The sequence below is a fragment of the Anastrepha ludens genome, chromosome 2 (genome assembly GCF_028408465.1).
Source record: "Anastrepha ludens isolate Willacy chromosome 2, idAnaLude1.1, whole genome shotgun sequence".
Taxonomy (NCBI): domain Eukaryota; kingdom Metazoa; phylum Arthropoda; class Insecta; order Diptera; family Tephritidae; genus Anastrepha; species Anastrepha ludens.
The window spans coordinates 140,164,145-140,185,792 of NC_071498.1; the positions used below are offsets into that span (position 1 = coordinate 140,164,145).

The following is a 21,648-nucleotide window of genomic DNA, read 5'->3' on the forward strand; positions in this document are numbered from 1 at the left end:
GCTCCTCGGCAGGCAATGGCAAACCTCCGAGTGTATTTCTGCCATGAAAAAGCTCCTCTTAAAAAATATCTGCCGTTCGGAGTCGGCTTGAAACTTTAGGTCCCTCTATTTGTGGAACAACATCAAGACGCACACCACAAATAGGAGGAGGAGCTCGACCAAACACCCATAAAGGGTGTACGCGCCAATTATATACATATATATACATACATAGTATATATAAGCGTGAGCGAATAAAATTAGCGTGCCCACCTACGCCAGGTCAATTTCGGGAATATTCGGATAAAGGACCTCAATGTGGAGACTCGGCAACGGGTAGCATAAGTAGCTTACATCAGAAAGGTCTCAACTTACCCATGGAAACTCTTTTATCTCTGAAAATTGGAATCAGGGAGAGTGCTCCCACTGCTGAAACCTGGGAAACCCGCCAACCAAAGGGAGTTATATTGTCCATGTCTCTCTTTTCCTCAGTAAAGAAGACACTTGAAGATCTTTACGAAGCGTCCGTACTCAGTTGGACATAAACATAGCTTACGGAAAATGTAACACGTCATAAACCGCAGACTTAACATCCGCACTTGCGGGAAAACAGTAATAGTAGCAAGGGATCAGTTTAAGGCTTTCGACACAGTTAGCCATGCCACAAGGACTGAAGCGGAGATCCGCAAATTACTTCTGTAGAAGACACTCATCATAAGCATTTCGAGGCGATATATCTAATTAGAAAAGAGTAAAGTAAGGGGCACTGCAGCGTGGTATCCTTTTTCCCTTGCTTTTCAACTGCTATATTTCGAAGCTTCCTCAACAATCTGATTAAATTTCTATGATCTCATACGCTGTTGATTGCTCGAAATTGGCGTCTCGCTTCTTCACTGTAAGGAACCATCAATTTTTACCTAGTTAATCTGCGCCGAGCATATTTACGATCTGGATGAAGGAAATAAAGCTGTCTCTAATGATTAAAGTCGATAATACAGTAATACCGTCTGTTCATAAACACAACTTGCTCGGTGTCGTCTTCGATAATTGCTCTACTTCTCGGCGAACACAATTGCGAGTGCCATTTAACTCCAAAACCGCAAAAAGATCCTCAAGCCATGACTTTTGTGGAAAATACTAATTAGAACCGACCTAAACTATGCAGAAGCCATCTGGTTGTCTGGAAATAGTGCGACGCAGTGAACGAAGCTCCAGACCTACTAAAATACTGCAATTTCATTTAGAGAGTATAATATTGTGCTTACCAAGCAGTTCCCGTTAGAGCACCCTGTCAAGAGACATCTGCATTAAATTGCAGACTACCAGTATATAGACAGGCTATAAACGACATTCATCGGGGGACTCTCACCCTATTCGCCTAATGAGCTAACGCTTCCCGAATGTCGTCATCGGAGTCCAACAACAATCTATTGCAGATGAAGACCTTCAACTGCCTTGTGAGAACCGCCTATCAACCACCTATTGGCCTTATTTCCATGTGAAAACAACAAAGTTATCGAGGAAAAAAACGAAAAATAAAACGGGTATAGTTCACTATTTTCAATGCTGCCAATTGTCTTTTTTGATATTTGGCAAGCTTCATTAGATCACGTTCATACAGAGCAAATTTTGTTGCTTAACTTTGCAAATTCTCTTTTGGTGTTTTCCATTGCTTGCAACTGGAGATTTTAATGTAAATTTTGCATCGGACATTTCCATGAAATTAGTAGAATTTTTAGAACATCAACTGAATTTACAAATGAGTGATGACCGTAATATAGGGTGGCCCATATAGCGTGTGCTTTTTGAACCACCTATTGAGAATGGTAACACAAACGACATGTCAAATGTGTTCATAATTTACTTAAAGGTTTGACATTTACGAAATGGGACGCTATACGCTTGAATAAAATTGGGAAATATTGAAAACCTACTTCCAAAGTGGTGAGCCTTCTTCTTATTTTTTGATTTTCAAATCGGTGGCTACGTCAATAAGCAAAATTGTCGGATTTGGGGCTCAGAAAATCCACACAATACTGTAGACAAGCAAATGCATCCACAACGAGTCACTGTTTGGTGCGGTTTTTGAGCCGTTAAGGAAAAATGCTATGCGAACCATCCAGAGACGATTGATGCTTAAAACACGAAATCGAAGTCACCATTCATGAAATTGGAGCCCAAAGAATCGAAAATGTGCTTAAAAATTGGGTTGATCGAATGGCCTACTGTAAAGCCAGTCGTGGCAGTAATTTGAACGATATTATTTTTCATTCATAAATGACAATGTTCAATCTTCAAAATAAAAAAAAAAGTTTGAAAAAATATTACCTTTTTCTTTTATAGCCGATTCAAAAAGCAAATTTGACATGGCCCACCCTATATTTCAACAACAAAATCAGGAACAACGATAGATGCCGTATTTTCTCGCTATATCGGCACAATCGAGTCAAGAACATATACTATATCCTATTTCAGTTACCACAAACCGATTGAATCCACTGCTGCTATTGCACCATCAATACAAAATGTACTGGCTATTGAAGCATCGACTAATGCACAAATTTCAGAAATAAATGAATAATAATACTATACACTATTATTTTATGTAATTTTATAAAAAATCAGTTCAACATCAGTTTAAAATATTTAAATTTAATCCAGAAATTAAGAAGTTCTACTTCAAATATGCGCACATAGTGCGGCTGGCCTTTGTTTCTTCTTTTTTTTTTGTGGGAGGCGCGAAATCGTCTATTTAAGCTATGTTTATATTTTTTTCGCCAAGTCATTTAATTTTATACTGATGTTATAGGTTCCACGGTTACAAAGCTGTGAAACCCTAGTGCGCCAATGCGCGCTGATCATTGAAATATTACTCACACGAAGCTCGATGGCTGCCTACTGCGGCAGCAGCGACATAGAAAACACACTTGAAAGTTCATTCATAAATTTCAACTTAGCTACATGTGCGCGCGTAATAAACGCACACCAACATAGCATCACGAATACTCGCGCATGAAGAAGGTGCGCCACCGGCTGCGTTGGGTATTTTTATTTATGTATTCTCTGAGGTGCAATGCCGGCGCTGAACTCTCTTGACAATATGAAGCTCTCGTGAAAAGAAAATTATTTGAATTTCAGTTTGCTTTTGAATGTGTGTGTAATCTAAGCGTTGTAAATGTCGCTGATACAAGAGTGGCTTCTGTTACAATTGCAGCAAGCCGCTTCTCCTCCACCATCTAAACTTAGTATCAATCAGTATTGCCGCGAAAAAGAAAAATTACCAAACTTTGTACCAAAAAAAAACATTAGAATAATAACCAGGAAATAAACAAATTTTCGGTCAGAAATTAAAATTTTACTTATGTTTATATGCACAGGTGCTCAGGTATTTCCAACAAAAAAATAAAAAGTTATTTAAACATATTTATTATACAACCACTAAACTACTTCGTAGCATTATTGCATTGAAAGCATTATTTAATAGTTTTTGTGTCCAACTTATTTTGAAGTTTAGTTTTAATATTTGTAAGATCTGAAAACTTTCGTTCCGCACAGCGGAACTATGAGGTTAATTCATCAAAATAAATGCAAGAATATGCAATTCTTTATATCATATGATGATTCCTCATACTATTTTTGATAACATAACATAATATAACATAACATAACATAACATAACATAACATAACATAACATAACAAACTCTTTTGGATAGTACTCGAAAAGGGTAGGAAACTTTTCAAATAAAGTATGTAGATGTACAAAGTTTCTTTTCTTTCGAAAGTTTGTTGTTCGAAACGGTGTTGCTAGTCGAATTCTCTCCCAAAGAGAATAAATAGCAAAAATGGAAATTATTCATCACTCACAAAAAAAAGTGCGTGTAGCGTAGTACACATAACAGAAGTGAAACTTTCAAGGCAAACAAAGAAAGAGGGAGAGACCCTTAGAGAGAGAGAGAGAGACTCTAAGAGAGAGAGAGAGAGAAAAAGAATATATATCTAAATAAATTCACAACATTTCAGATAATACAAATAGAAAAAATTTATAAAACGAGGAGAAGGGTCGACCGGTGTACGTAAACGCCGGACATAAACCGTGGCAACAACCCGCACTACTCCGAGCGTTTATCACCCGCACAGGACCGCTGCAACAGCACAAATTACCGCAAGGCAATACCAATAAATCCGACGCCGGAATGGATAGCACTTTATAGTACGCATAAGCACTAGCCAGGAAACGGAAATAAGCGCCAAAAAGTAGCACCAAAAAAAAAAAAAAACGCCAAAAAAGTTGGGACCAAAAAACGCCCCAAACAGTAGGCACCAAGGAAATATAACGCCAAAAAACAGGCACGAAAAATATATTTCCTACAAGTTTGCACTAACAAACAAGCGCCAAAAAGTAGGCAGTGTTATTTCTCACTAGAAATTTGCAACCACAAGGAAAAACTCGGGAAAAATAGCCTAAAGTGTATTTAAGTTATATATAAGGTATACCTGTCTCTCTCCTTTTCTTCTACTTTATAACTTTTTTCCCTCTCGTGGAACGAAAATGTCCAAAACGTTGCATGGCCTTGAAATTCTACTCTCCATTCTCGCTCGCCCATCGACGCCTAAGAAGTTTCACTTCAAAAACTGGTAGAAGAAAACATATCTGCTGAATTTATTAAAAATGATTGTGTTAGTCAAAAATATTACTATAATATATTTTATAAACTCAGGCGTTTTATTGATATAAATTTGTCGTTTCAGATTATAAATTGCAAATTGTAAACCGTCGCAAGGGAAGAAGTGCATAAAATGCTGGATTTTATAAAAAAATATTTTTTTGCTTAAAAAAAGTACAATCATATTCTTACTGATCAGATAACATATTTTCGTGATTTTTTGCTGGCACAAAATCAGTGTCTTTTTTGCATCGAACTGTAACTTTGCTCTCATAATTTCAGAGTGATGAAATATTTTATGGCTACTTGCAAAAATTAAGAATAACTTTACGATTTTTTGTGTTATCAAACACGATAAGTTCTCAGTTCGGTCGTTTCAAAAACAATTTTTAATCGCTCCTGCCAACCATTATAAACAAAATTTACAACGCTGCCAAAACATAAAGGGTTTTTCAATTGGCGCGGGTCGATTTTGGCGCCCTGTGGCAGCCATTTTGTTTTGCTGACATCTGTCAAATCTTTTGTTTATTATTCAGTTGTTTATGCCAAATCATTATGGCAAGTTACACGATTGAACAGCACGTTCAAATAATAAAACTTTATTATCAAAATGAGTGTTCATTAACGCAAACGTTGCGCGCATTGCGCCCATTTTTCGGTAGACGTGGTGGCCCTTCTAATTTCTTATGGCCCATATTGAACCATATGGACCTAGACGACATGTGGTTCCAGCAGGACGGCGCAACGTGCCACACAGCAAACGTCATTTTATTCCATTTCAACATCTACCCGCCCTTATTGAGAAACCCTATGCATACATGAATCGCTCACAGTACAAAAATTTTGCCAATTGTAAAATGAGAATGCTCAATTTCTTAATGTAGTAATATAAAATAATTTGAACTAGGTACTCTTTTGAGGTTCCACTAAAAATTAATGACTCTAGAAATATAATCACCAAAATTCTTGTGAAAAAAATAAATAACCAACTTTGATGAAAAATAACCAAAATGGCAACACTGCCACTAATACAACCGACCGACTTTAGCATGGTTTGTGCCAAGAGTGAATAATTTTTATTTTCTTCTTTTGCACGGTTGATTTTGCTTTGGCTTTGCTTTGTGTGATTGTTTAAAAAAATTACACACACAACTGTAAGAAATGTGAAAGTGTTGGTGGAATAGCGTGTAGAATGAATGAAAAGCAGAGCGAGCTAAAGGAAAGAACACATTTTGTTGTGGTTCTTCAATTGAAAACGAATTGACTTTTTCTCCTCCTCCTACTGCTCCTCAATTTCTCTCTCCCGCTCTCCCAGGCAGCAGGTTGTGTCAAATCTGCTGCTACGAGGAATGACGTTAGCGTCGACGTTAGCATCGTTGTTGGCAGATACTCGCTCTGTCCCACTGTGCAAACGACGGATAAGCAAACAATCGTGTATTGGTACGATCATTTATGTTATGCTTGTGTTTTTTGTGTTTTTTGTGTCTACAAGAAGAAATACAACATTTATACATATGTAGTATAATATGTACAATATAAATATATTCTTATAAAGTAGCGTAAAAAACATTATTTCGGGGAACAAGCACACGAAGAGCGATGAGATAGATTATCTAGTGACAATATCATGAATGAAGTCAAATAAGTGTCCAGCATGCAAAGCGTCGAGAATTGTTTTAAAATTATTTAGTTCCGAGCAGAGTGTTGAAGAAGATTGGCGGACGAATAACCACAATGACTCGAAATTGAACTGTAGCTAAATGTAGAACTAATGCAAAAAAAAAAGTAACAAAATAATATGTAGAAATTAATATTGAAATGCGCTAAAGATGTTATTATCATATGTATGTATGTATGTATGTATTTATCCTGCAGTAAATGTCACTATACGTTTTTAATAACCATAAAAGATTTTCATACAATAATATCTACGACCTTTTTCAAATTGCTTATCTACTCTGAATTACTTACAAGGCAAATTCTGCACAAAAAACATAGACTTTGTAAACCTTCTTCTCCGCATTCAATCAACACAACAGCTTGCCATTTTCAACAGCTACAATAAGGAAGCTCTTAATTCTACGTTTCTGGATTTAAATTTAGCGTCAGTTACTCAGTTACTAAGACTATGACGGCTAAATCCTCTGCATATGACTTCAGCTTCGGTCAATCCTTTAGTGCAGAATTGTATTAGTCTCTAGTTTCCATAGCAGCAGTGACAGTAAACCTTTTCGATAAGCGCCTTGATTTATTTCTTTTATTTCATGTCCAAAACATAATTACAGTTTTTAAATACCACTCATAGCTAATATGAAAAGTTTTATAAAAATTATGAGCTAAATTCAAAAAAGGACTTAAAGAATTCATAAAACTCATTCTTTGACACCGAAAAGTAAAACGGCGAATTCTCTTAGAGTGCGGGCTACTACAGAAATGGGCAGAATACTCGATACCAGTACACAAAGGAATAGAAGGAAATGAGGTATTCGGTTGCGGAGATTTACCACGTCAGAAATACATATATCCATCACTCTCCGTTCTGAAAACGGAAATAAATGAGGAAATAGCTCTGGAAACGCAGTCGATATAAAAACACTTAACCTCGTACAAAACTGCCAAAATTATGCTAAAGACTTGGAATACGAAAACTGCAAACTTTGTTTTATCACTCTCTAGAAAAGACTGCAAAATATTAGTTTGAGTACTGACGGGACACTACTCAGTGAGATTAGTCTAGAGTGATGCGTGTAACACATGCAATGAAGCGAATACTAGGGGTATTTTGGAACATCTACTTTGTCACTGCCCTGCTCTTTGTAGGACTCGACAAATGTGCCCAGAATCAATTTATTTTAGATCCTTGAAGAAAGTTGCTGACAAAAGACTGAACGGCTTATTAATATTCGCGAAGAGATGCATTAAAAAGTACATAAAATAATATCTTTGGCGCCAAATACATAGCACTGGTAAGACAAAGGACCCTAGAGGTCTAAGTGAGATCTTTTTACAAATCAGCCAGCTCTATCTAACCTAACCTTACCACAGGTAGGCCACCGCGCAAAAGATCGCCAAAATACTGGTGGTAGAGTAATTTGTTCTTATGAAAATGGCTAACATACAAAAATTAACTTACAAGCATAAATATGTAGTTAAATGAAAATATCGCAATATTAGCCGTATGTACAGCAAAGAAAAAAGATGCAAATCGATAATTGCCTATAATCTGTAAAAACATTTGGCATCACTGTTCAAGAAATATCAAAACAAGGTTTATTGAAGTAAACTACAAACTGAGAAATGTAAGCGGTAAGAAAGGTTTATAAAGGGTGGTTGAGTTTCAAGGGCCGGTATTGATTTTGAATAAAATAAAATTGTTTTAGAAAATTTTTATCATTTCTCTTTATTATGATAATATTGGTATGGCTCAATTACGTATGGAAGAAAATATCGGCCAAATGACCGCCGCGGCCTCGGTGGCACACCTCCATCCGATGGTCCAAATTTTCGATGACGCTGAGGCATAATTGATGTGCCGAATTATCTCATCCTTTAGCTCTTGAATTGTTACTGGCTTATCGACGTACACCTTTTCTTTCGAATAACCTCAAAGAACGAAGTCCAACGGTGTCAAATCACATGATCTTGGCGGCCAATTGACATCGCCTCGACGTGAGATTATTCGGCCATCAAATTTTTCGCGCAAATAAGCCATTGTTTCGTTAGCTGTGTGACAAGTGGCACCGTCCTGTTGACACCACATATCGTCCACATCCATATCTTCCAATTCGGGCCATAAAAAGTTCGTTATCATCTCACGAAAGCGAACACTGTTCACAGTAACTGCCTGACCGGCTTCATTTTGGAAAAAATACGGCCCAACGATGCTGCCGGCCCATAAACCGCACCAAGCAGTCACTCTTTGTGGGTGCATTGGTTTTTCGGCAATCACTCTTGGATTATAATTCGCCCAAATGCGGCAATTCTGCTTATTGACGAATCCACTGAGGTGAAAATGTGCCTCTTCACTGAAGATGATTTTCTTCACGAAGTGCGCGATATGCATTTTGATTTGAAGGCCCGTTTTCATAATAAGCCTGAATAACTTTAACGCGTTGGTCGATTGTGTATCTATCCGTGGTTCAAATTGAGTTAGTCTGAAATCGAAAAATGTCAAATGAAATGCAGAAAAAACTTGACGTTTAGATGTGGTTCCCATTTAACATCGGCCCTTGAAACTCAGCCACCCTTTATATTGTTTCCAGAATTCTGAAACTGTGTTGCACGTTATTAACATGCGGCTCGCCTGTTGACATTTCCTTTAACATTTACGGTCGCTAATGCAGATTGCAAAAAGCGTTTGTAAGCACCGCTTCCATACGCAACTAATTCATAAGCGCATATAAAACGGTGCGCGTTTTGCTTCATACAAATTTTAAACGCAAACGCATATGCGCGTACGAGTACTATCTACTACACAGCTATCGTTTTTAAATGTGTAGGGATGAACTTCCAGTTGGGCATGTATTTTCATATATTTTAACATATTTACTGAGAATTTTAGATAACCACTCAGTACTCTCACTTTTTGGTTTGTTATCAGCAGTCGTAGCTTTACGGGAGCTTACAGCTGTACAAAATTCAGCGTGGCTAAAAAGTACCCAAACAATACATCGTACATAAAAAACATACCAGCAAATATACATGCTATTATAATACAACAATATAGTGAGTCAAACTTACACATATATATGCATGTATGTATGTAGTTAGCATCCAATTTGAACGAATGAGAGACCCACCGAACGATCGCAACAACGCAGCCGTGCGAAGGCGACGACGCGACGATGACTGCGACGTCAGCAGCGACTGCGCGGCAGAGTTTTAGGGATAGGAGAACATTGAAAGAACAGCAATGCGGCCGAAATCAGTTGATAGCGACACTCTGCGTGCGGCAAAAGTATAAAATTTTATAAACGGTCGAATTGGAAAAGGTGAATTTTGTTTTTAGCAATAAAAATATATAGTAATTTAACCAAAGCGCGTGTAATGTACAAAAACAAAGACGAAAACGAAAAATTCAAATCGCTAAGTAAATTAAAGAAAAAAAAGACAAAATTGTGGAAAATTTGCAAGAAAATCGAAAGCAATTAATAATAATTTTCTAAATGGCAAAGTGAAGAAAGATATCCAAATATTTTTAAGTAATTTCAAGAAAATTTCTATTTATAAGAAAAAAAGTGAAATGTATTTAAATGTAAATCACAACATGCAAACAATTATAAATAAAAATAACAATAATAACTAGATTCGGGAGAGTAAAGAAAACAAACTGCACACACATACATGTACATATGCATGCCAGGCAATATTGAATGAATAACATTTTTAAAAATAAAACGTGCTAAAAAAGTAGTATTTTGCAACGTGTTGGCGGTTTGACGATAATTTTCGTTAAACTCAAAAAACCTACATAAACTGCAGTTTCGAAGTACAAACTTGTGTACATTTACTAATCCGACCAACAGCAACAATAAAACTATATAGACAGCGCCAGCAGCAGTGGCAGCGTCAAAAAAATCAAATTGTCTCTTGATATCTATCTACTTACATGCATACACACATACATTCATACATACACACACATACATATGTAGATACAACATACAAACTTGCGACCACAGCTCACTTGCATATGTGCACATTTCGAACGCCGGCGGTGTAAAACGAGATACGGCAACGTCGTTGACAACAACAGTAACAACAACAAGTCGAGAGCCAGTCAGCTAATCCCACCGGCTCGTCGGAACGTCCGTCAACCCCTCAGCCAGTCAGCGAGCCAGTCCGTCAGTGCGTCAGTCAGCCAGTCGACCACGCAGTGTGCATACGCAGCAGGTACCTACGTATTTTGTCGTAAATCAGATTCGTCGAGTCTACCTACTTACCTACCTACTGGCACTATTGGAGCGCCCAAAAACAACTGATCGCAATAAAAGTAAAAATCATCAGCAGCTACAACAATAACAACAAACAAGTGTAAGGAATAGCAACAATTTAAGACGCACAGTTCATCCAATCTGAGTTGCGATTCGATCGGTTGCAAATGCACACAGCCATACTTACGTACACAGTTAGTTTGTCACTCAGCGGAGAGCTTGGAGCGTAGCCAGGGGGAAAAAGTTTGATTTACGAAAAAACGAAGGAACTCTTGGAATGGTGGGAGTGAATTAAAAGACGAATGTGTTGAAAAAAAGCAAAATACTGTGAAAATTAAAAACAAAGACATACTCAAGTTTGGAGGACCAACTAAATTATTGTTGGTTTGAACTTAACAGCGAAAAATAGTGCAATTTTAAATCTGATTTCGATGTAATATTTGAGTTTTTAAGAAAATTGTAGATCTCATTCAAACTAAACAAAAACAAAAAAGCCTTTTTGCTGCACAATCTACGCTAATCTGCACTGGCCACCCTAACTCTAAGATCATCGCCAAATTCAACTACAAAATTGAAATTGAAAATAATAATAAAAATCGACACTTGAAAGAGTCAAATAAGTTTATTGAAAAAAAAAAAATTATAATAATTTTTAATTGATAACAGTGCTGGCAGAATCGTGGCGTTTCGTGCATGACATCAGTAAAAGATCGAATAAAATTGATAAAAAATTTGTTATATTCAACTTTATGAGAACAATTCTGAAATATTGTTTCAAAATTAGGAAACAAATATTTTTCACTTGCAAAAGTGCGCGAAGAATCGGTAATTTGGCGCGCTCCTAGAGAGTTCAAAGCAAGAGCCAGCGAAAAATTAAACAAATTTCTTATTGTTCTAAGAAAATTGTGGAAATCAGTGTTTTATTAATTTGCTAAAGAATTCAGAATAGTAAAAAAGAAAAAAGCAAACGCAAGTGTAACAAAGTTGGTGTAAAATTTTCGCGATCAATGTAAGATCACCGGAATGTTTACAAATAAAAATTATTTGTGAGTTGCTTCTTTTGGCTAGTAAATATTTGAAGTGCATCTAAAAAATTATGCAATAATATTTGAAATTGTTTAATAATATAAATTTTTAATTTTCATAATTTTGTATATTGCAAAGTTTGAAAGAAAATTCAAGAGGTCAGTGTGGGTTCCACTGAAAAAATTGTATGAAATTAATAACTGAGCGATTAAAAATTCTGTGTAATCCAAAAATATAAAAGAGGACATTACACAAAAAACAAAAAAAAAAAAAAAAAAAAAAAATCAGTGCGCGTTCATTTATAAAAACAACGGGAGTTAATATTATATAGAGGAGTAAATAAAACAAACAAATTCTGAAAAGTGTGTTCTTACAAAACACCGTTGTTTAAACACGATTTCAGGCAGAAAACTATTTATCACTCGACAAGGCAGGGACAGGAGCCATTTCCACGCACCCCGTCTAAATCGATAAACATTCGCTGCAAATTCAGCAACATTCGCACTTTTCCAAGGCAGTGATACGAGCAGCGTCGCTTATCGTGCAATTTAGCCAACTAGATGTGAGTTTTTAAATTTGTGTATATGTACATGTAGCGACTATCGCCTCTGCAAATTGTACAATAAAATATTTTTCCTAACATAAAATGTTAACTTCTTCCCCTCAAGCAATATGTTAATAGCACTTTACGGTTACCTTTCATTTGGTTTGTTCTCTCTCTGCTCTGCTGCAGCCCGATCATTGGAAAAAAACGCGCGTTTTCTCATAGTTAGAAACTGAAAACTTAAAACTTAAATTTTGGCTTATTTATTTTTAATATTTATTTAGCTGGTTACATAGACTTTCATTAATAAATACCTTAACTGTTACACACACACACATGAAAAGGCTGAACTAACCATTCCGTCTGCATGTGTGTGCATCTATATGAGAGAAATACATGAGAGTGTGAGTCATAAGAGTGTGAGTGCCAAGATGAATCCTTAAAACTGTGTATCAATAGCTGGTTTGGACTCACCAACTACTTAGCGACTTGCGACTGCAACGACAATTACTTGTTGCATATTTGTGAGCACTGAGTTGCGTATCAACTCCATGCGAGCAAGAAAGAATGAACAAAACCTAAGAAATACGTAAATATTTATATATAAAATACAAAAATGGACTAGGAATGATTAACAGGTTCGCTGTTCCCATATAATAATGCCACAGAAGAGCTCTACGCCCATTTTTTTTGAAATTCGGGACCCGAGGCTTATAAACGGCCCCATGCGGCTATGGCGACCCCCATAAAATATTATATAATATAAATGTAAATATGTACGAGTATATCAAACCCATGGTGAGAAGATTTTTAATGATGTGGTCAATGCAGACCGTTAGCCGGCTCTCAGCGAATTTTATTGAATCCGTTGATTGGCTGACGTAGCAGGGGTAATGATTCGGTTTGTTTACGAAAAAACTAACAATGTCTTAGTGATATACGAAAAAAGTTAATGCCACTTCGTTACAGTCTAAAACTGATTGGGCGAATGTGTGAATATATGTGAAACGATCGTGGAGAGCTCGGCCTAACGTGCCAGCCGAAGGTCTCCTCACAATTTTGTTTTCAATATATAGTAGTATAGATTCATAGTTATTGGCTGAGCCTAGTCATCTATCATCCTTGTATCAACCCGGTTAAAATCAAGTTAGAGTCAGTTGTTGGATTTTTGTGTGGTGAGTTTTATCAGTTGAGTTTTATTGGGGAAATGAAACGGGTTTGTATTTTCCCTGTTTACTATTAATAATGATCCGCCTAGTAGCATAGCACAAACATAGTTCAGTGAGGATGTCCGAAATCTTTTCCACAATTCATATATCTGTGGTACCGAAAGTTAAATCAAATTAACCGCAATTCACTAGTGTTTTAGTTCAGTTTTGTTGTTAATTAAATGCAGTAGAAATGGGAACAGAGGTAGTGTGTAGGATTTTAGTAAAAGAATCAAAAGACATCACCTTGATAGCAGATGAAGTGTAGATTTCGCAGGATGATTTAATGGCAAATTAAGAGGACCAGAAGACGAAGACGCGGTCGCTTTAGAAGCTGTTGCAGAATCTGCAGTACAACCGCTGTGGCTAGAAGATATTTTGCTTACTGGACGAGAAAAATTTATAGGGAAATTAGGTGTGCTGGATATTTTGGGTTCAATTTTGGATTGAATTTGAATTAGCGCAGAAGCAGAAGCAAAAGCAGGTGATATTATATTAGCGTCATAAAAATTTACGAATATTTTGTTACTAATGATTGAGATTTTTGGTTTTTATTGCTCAGCTTTATTGACGCATATTCAAGCAAGTATTCGAAAATGCCAATTTTATAACTTATGTAGTATTTGAAGTCACGTCCCATACAAAAAAAAAAAGTAGTTTTCAAGAAAGTTTCATTACCTGTTAAATTTGCCCAGTAATTGCGTTTTTACTTGCAATGGCGCCTATAGACAACCCCAAACGCAATAAACAAAATCTTCTTCTTCATATACATACATATACATACTTGTAAGCACAGGTGGTGCAAAATTAATCATCCTATTATATTTTTGAATAACTGTTTTACTAAATTAAAAACAAAACTATTTTGAGTGATGAAAATCCTTATTTTGACTTTTACGCGTTTACGTCGACGAATACGATTCAGTTGAGAGACCTCTACGTTTCTTTATTAAAAATACTTCGAATTATATGATTCACATCAAAACAAGCGTGGAATTCTATGATTCACCACAAAGGCATTTGTCCAATTTATAAAAATTTTCATTTAGCGTTAACATTTTCATCAAGCGGGCAGAGCTCAAGCATAGCCATCCAATCTTGTGGCGCCATCACTCTTTGTGAGGAAGCAGAGTCTTGCTGAAAGATGTAAAGGCTGTCACTGCGTGCAACCCAGGGTTTCTCTACTGTCTCTAGAGCCACGATATATGCAGCAGAATTCACTGGAAATCCTTGCTCACAACACCTAAAACCATAACAGCGGCTGGAAACTTCGCAAGCATGACGACAGGAACCTCTGTAGGATTGGAACATAGCCATATGTGATTTTGGTCATTTCTGCGGTATTATCTCAGGCGCTTCATGGTGTTTAATTTTGTTCAGAAGGCGTTTTGATCGGATTACTCGCTGTTTTCGAGTTTGCTCTGACATAAACTGTCTTCACCACGCATAACGCAGGATTTGTAGCGAAGATCCACATGGAGAACTCGATGGATACGACCTTCAGAAACATTAAGCTTCCTCGCAAGGGCCCTCATTGATATTGAAGGATCCTTGTGAATGATCGCTTGCCCTTGTGGAATAAATTCTGCAGATCGGACAGTGTCAAAACGTTCCTCGTGGTTTTATGTTTTGCAACAAATTCCGCATCACCGCCTGATGCTTCCGATTCACGGTGAAGCTTATGAACGAATGAACGGGCGCACTTAAGAAAATTAGAGATTTCTAAATCGGTGCGATTTGCGCTTATGACGACGATAACTGAGTTCGGTTGTAGGTAGTCTTGCCTTATCTGAAAAAGTGCAAAAATAAAAAATAAATAAATAAAAATAAATTTCAGGAAGTTATAGCCTACAGATTGAGAAGATTGGGAAAATGGAGTAATATACCATAGAAGCGGAGTCAGTATCTATACTGATGGTTCTTAGCTAAATGAGCAAGTAGGCGGAGGCCTTCACCCTGAGGAAATGAACGCCAACATCTCATTGCGGCTACCGGATTACTGTAGTGTATTTTAAGCTGAAATTCTGGTTATCAGGGAAGGCCTGTTCGCCCTAAATAAAAGTGTCAGATAGCCAGTCGGCCCTGAAAGCTTTAAAATCGCTTAATATTAACTCGAAGACAGTAAGAGAATACCTCAACGTTTTGACAGAACTATTACAGTACTTTGTAATAAACCTGCTCTGGGTACAGAGACATATAAGGCAACTGCAAAGCAGATGAACTAGCGAGATTGGGTACCACATCTAAGATGCCAAGATACCAACTTCTAAGATGCTTATAGAGAAGCACAACATCAAAGCTGCCAACAGGCTATGGTCTCAGTTCCTGACCTGTGCAACAAGTAGAATGACATGGCCAGAATGGGACATGAGCCGCACAAACCGACTGTTGAAACTGTACAGGAAGAACATGAGAAATCTTTTTGGGGTTCAAACAGGGCACTATCTGATTGGCAGGCATGCCAGTAGATTGGGAGCACCCTATAATGACTATTGCAGAAACTGTAACGACATTGAAGAAGAAGAGACTATAGAACACTTTCTATGCGGGTGCACGGCTCTGGATAGAAGAAGGTTCGATATTTTAGGAAAAAGTTCCCTGAATAACTTGGCAGAAGTAGCCAATTTAAAAATAACAAGCCTGGTTAGATTTATTAAAGCCACAGATTGGTTCAATGAGGACAATGTAGAGTAAGGAGAGGGGACAGCCCTGGTGGTATCACAATGGGCCTACAGCAGGCGTAGGTGTGTCAACTGACAACCACTATACCTACCTGCCTACCTATAGCCTACATATATGCATGCCCTCAACTACAATATGGACTCTGTATATAAAATTTATATTGAAATTAGAAAAACTCAAAGCGCCGGGTACATATTAAGAAGATGTTTAGTGAAAATCCAATAAGACCGCATATTTTTTACTTCCATATAAATATAATAATCGGTTGTATGCATCGAGGTTCCTGAAAACTCTACCTACACATAAGCAAGTACAGCACAACAACAACAGTAGCCTTTAGTAAACTTACCAAAAAAAAAAAGTAAAAGGAAAATGAGAAGCAACAGAAACAAAAAACGAAAGCAGCAACATCTTTGCGATATGCACACCAACACCGTCACATTTTCCTTCACTCTGCATTTCTTTTTGGTCCATACATTGTGCTGCTGCTGTGTGCGCAAACTGATCGTTCTTAGAGTCGCTTCAGCAGGAGTAGTATAGTGGCATCTGTTAGGTCTCTGATTACCGTCGGTTGCACACATGTGACCCTTTTTTATTGCCGCTGCCACATGCACATGTTCCACTGTGAATCCAACGCGTTAGCACTATCGATCGCTGATCGCACCACACTCGCTCACTCACTTACATGCAAGAGTATTTATGAATTTCTGTTAGCAGTTTGTTGATCGCATCAAGTGGATGCCAACAGCAGCTGTAAGCAAGCATCAAAAATCCGCATCGACAGTTTGCCTGCAGTGATTCCTGCTACCATTGCTGCAGCTTCTGCACCTTCTACATATGAATGGGTGTGTGTGTGTATTCATACATACATATATGCACATGCATACAGCACTATTGATGAAGTAAATTGACAAGGCAAATGACCAAGAGCATCCAAATGTGTGCCCCTCATATGGCTTATAATTGTTTTGTAGCGTAACAAAGTGCTGATGATAGGGTCCGGTTGGTTACTTTTTTGTTATTTTTGTAAGTTTTTTTTGTGTATGTAGCCGAGCCGCTTCCTTGGCGCTCACTAATATCTACACAAAGCTAAGATGATAATCATTAACATTGCCTTGATAAGTTTAGCTGCTTTGATTTTCTGTTGTTTGTTCCTTTTGTGGTTTCGAGTAGCTGTGTAAAATCGTTTTGTTGAATTAAATTTTATTTTTTCACCCATTTCTTTTGGTTTTAACTGTTCTTACAAACTACGTAAAATCTTTGTTTTTTTTTTTATTAAACACTCGCAGCGCTGCATATTTACGTGCAACTCCTCTCGCGCCTCTTCCGCATCCGACAATGTTTTTTTATGTTCAGGCATTTTTAATTACATGCACCTGATGACCCTTTTTTCTCGGTATGTGAATGACTGGCTGCCCGGCAATACACAAATCAAATCAGGTTTATGTTTAGATCAACAGAAAACAAGTCTTCTTTTTACATAATGTTGGACTACCTCAGAGGGATGTTTAATGTATTCATATAATATAAACATAAATTTGTGTGTATGTATGCGTATGTGCGCTATGTGTCGCTTTGCAGGCGCTCACTGGAATCCGATCAAGATAATATGGCTACTAATTTGAAGTTGTAATTAATTTGGGCAATATCGTAAAAAAACAGTTTGTGCCTACAGCCATTTGATTATAACGCTGGCGAAGACCGCTCGCTAAGCAAGGTCGAAAAAAGAGTAAAGAGGAGTAGCTAAACCATCAGCTACATAGCTCCCTCTTGCCCATTAAGGGATGATCATCAGGATGATCGGTTTTATGGGAGTAATTGTGTGCATTAACAAAATTAGCTACTACCAGCCACCAATCCAAGCCAAAAGCGTAGGCGAAAATTCTCTCCGAAAGAGAAAAATAGCAAAGGAGTTAACGAACGGGAAATTTGCGGGCACTGTCAAAAGCCGCTTGAAGTGCAGATATCAACCAAGAGTGATTGAAACAAGATTGCGCCCATCAGAGAGTGCGCGACGTCGCATTAGCTGAGTTGTGCAGTGTTGCCAACTATTTGCTTTTTGTAATAAACTTAGTGCTTTTTTATACCCAAAATGCGAAAATTTTTAAGTTTGGTGTTTGTTTCTTTTTTTTAATTTAAAACTACCGAAACTGTAAGTACAATAAAAAGAAAAATGAATTATTAAACAAAAGAATGTTAAAGTGATCACTCTGAGAAGATTTTAGTGTTACTGAAAATTTGTTCGTTCTTATAAAATTTGATATTTTGAAAGTGTACATTTAATTTTTTGCTCCTTTTAAGGCTATGCAAGAATATTTAATCTTCTTCTCTCAACTCTTCTTAACATGGAAAACCTTTTGACACATTTTAAAAAGCGTTTGAATTTATTGAATGCGAAATCAAACCATAGAGGTGTAATCGTTTCGTCCGGTCCTGAATCCTTAGTCTGACATAGGGAATCAAGAGGTATATTCATAGTAAAAACAAGCAAAAAAATTCCAGAAAATACGACATTTTTACAAAAAGAGTACCTTATCTTGTTACATAACCTTAAATATAGCAAAAAATTAGTTATCTTATTTTAAAGGCAATTTGTCACGCATACAAAGTTCTTTAAGTAATTCAATACAAATTTGATATTTTACTTTCTTTAAATGGGCATTTTAGTGCATTTTTATATTCAAAGCTAGGCAACACTGCAGTAGCGAGAGAGAGATTTGACTGCTGAAAGCAGAAGAACACCAACAACAACTGCAATCGCGGGCAATGCGACCAGATGTTAAAAAAAGTAAAGCTGCATAAAACTGAGTGAATTATTGAACTAATTTTAAAAGAATGTATATTTTACAAAATTATAAACATTACGTTTTAATTAGAACTGGCTAGAAAAATGTCATGAAGAAAGAACTACAACTTCGAGACTAAATAACAAAAAAAATGCTAAATCAAGATACGAAAGTGGTAATCTGGCCATACTGGTTCTAATACGACGTAATTCATTGTCAAATTCGCTGAGAGCAAAGTAACGGTTCCACGATAGGCGCCATCTCATTATTCTTTCCATCATGGATATCAACTGAGTTTGTTTACTAATTTTTCTTCAAAAAAAGAACTATGAATTTACTTTGCATACTTCTGATTTTTGTTGCTAAACATTCCATTTTACCGTTTCTGAGTATAAACTGCAAATTTAAAATCGGCTCATGGACAAAAATGCACAAAATAAAAGATTCCACAGAAAATATATTTGTTTGTCTACATAAAGTTCAATGATACCCTCTCAGATCAAATGTTTTCGTGATGGATCAATTTTGTTGGCTAAAATTTCTAAAGCACAGAATGAGCGTTTCTGAGTTGAATCGAGCTGTCACTTTGCGCTCTCAAACAGAAACAAAATAAATAAATAATTGGCGCTTACTTAGTTACTCCTATTTGTGGCGTGCGTCTCGGTGTTGTTCCACAAATGTAGGGACCTACAGTTTCAAGCCGACTCCGAACAGCAGATATTTTTTATGAGGGGCTTTTTCATGGCCGAAACACACTCGGAGGTTTGCCATTGCCTACCGAGGCGCGACCGCTATTAGAAAACACTTTTTCTTCATTTGGAGGCCTTCCTCCTCCTCTGCTACCACCACCTGGTACCGCATCGAATACGTTCAGAGCCGAGCGTTATGCCGCCATAAACCTCATTGTTTCATCGCCTGTGATATTCGCCGCCGTCGACGTCCAAAGGTTCAAAAATCTTCCGCAGAATCTTTCTCTCAAACACCCCAAGCGTCGCTTTATCGGATGTTATCATCGTCCACGCTTCTGCGCCATGCGTTAGGACGGGCATGATGAGAGTCTTGTAGAGTGTTAATTTTGTTCGTCGAGAGAGGATTTTACTACTCAGTTGCCTATATAGTCCAAAGTAGCACTTGTTGGCAAGAGAGATTCTACGGTGGATTTCAGGACTTTCAGGACGAAGCCTTTTACAACCTCGAAATCAAAACTGCCAACAGTGACGTGGGTGCCGATATGCGAGTGCGCCGACTGTTTGTTTGATGACAGGAGGTACTTCGTTTTATCCTTGTTCACCACCAAACCCATTGGCTTTGCTTTTTTATCCAGTTTGGAAAAGGCAGAACTAACAGCGCGGTTGTTAAGGTCGCTGATGTCAATATCTTCGACATAGACCAACAATTGTACGCTTTTATAAAAAATTGCGCCTGATCGATTAAGTTTTGCGGCTCGCACGATCCTCTCCAGCATCAGGTTAAAGAAGTCACACGGCAGAGACTCACCTTGTCTGAAACCCTTGGGTGAAATAAGCAACTCCTTTCCGTACTGCTGCTTTAAAATCGACAAAAGAAAAAAGATGGTGTGTGTTGAGATTAGTTAAATTATAGATAGTTAATTTACAAGTTTGGAATTGCATGTTTATGTAACTTATCATATCTGGGAAATATTGGTTTAAACGGTTTATAACATGGTATCTCTATACAATTATAGACAATTTTCTTAATACATTGTTTCATTCTAATAAATATGGTATACATAATAGTAACGGGTTCTTTTAGGGGTGTAGATTTTGATTTTTTATTTAATATAATAAAACCCATCACAAGCAATATTTTTTCTACCTCGACTCCTTGTTATGAAGGACTTGGCTTTTCTAGCATAACCCGCCTCATATCGACGGTTTTGAAGGAAATCCAACCACTGACTTGACATACCCCAAAAAATAATTACAAATAATAATAAAGAAATGATGTAACTGTCTTCAGCAATTTATTTCTTCTAGCGCTCACCATTGCTGGTAATTTAGGGTTCATCAAAAATGAACAGTGAATTTTTCAAACTTCTAAGCGCGCTGATAGTTGATGAGTCAGTTCTTACACACTCAAAAAGCCAATTAAGTAGAACGAATGTGCCATAACTTGAGTGAAGCACTCAGCGACTTTTCCCGTTAAAGGGGTATACAGTTAGAAGGCCGAAAAAAGCGGATTTACAGAATTTATTCGGAGGAAACTTTTAAATTTATTGATCTAAAAATTTGTACACATATTATGTTATCTTCTAACTGTATTTTAAGACTTAGTATTAGGGAAAATATTTATTTGGAAAGGAGCTACAGCTGATCTCCGGGAGCTCCTCTCAAAAAAAACATTTTGCGCTGATCACTATATCTCTGAACAGGATCCTCTGAAATTGAAAAATCAAACAGATTTCTTTAAATTAATGTTAAATCTAGTAATTAATTGAAGGAATAAGCAAATACTTTTTTTTTACAAAATGGCGGTTTCTCCAAAAAAAAGAATCGATTTTTGACGAAAATTTCGGCCTTAAACTGTTTATAAAAAATATATGTATATATATATCGGTGAGAAAAATCTTCTACTAATTAGTAAAAAATATATTTAAGAAGCTCGTGTTAAAATTTGAGACTAATCGGTTCAGTCGTTTTCGAGTAATGTTAGTCACCGACATTTTGAGAAAAAAACGTTTAAAGTTTCCTTGTACTTTGTACGTGTAACTTCGAAAATATTCACCGGAACGATATTAAATTTTCGGTGTGCATTCTTAAATATATGTACATTAAGAAATTAAAAAAAAATTAATTATTACCTC

At 36.8% G+C, this 21,648-nt stretch overlaps 1 protein-coding gene across 1 annotated transcript in view; it reads left to right on the forward strand.

Annotated features, from left to right (window-relative positions):
- The first annotated feature begins 9,586 nt into the window (after nucleotides 1-9,586).
- The window catches only part of LOC128855444 (putative uncharacterized protein DDB_G0283051), a 168,095-nt gene continuing 156,033 nt past the window's right edge, over nucleotides 9,587-21,648 (forward strand). The window contains exon 1 of the mRNA XM_054090350.1: nucleotides 9,587-12,166. The gene's annotated coding sequence lies outside the window, so the exon portion shown is untranslated. The remainder of the gene's footprint in view (nucleotides 12,167-21,648) is intronic.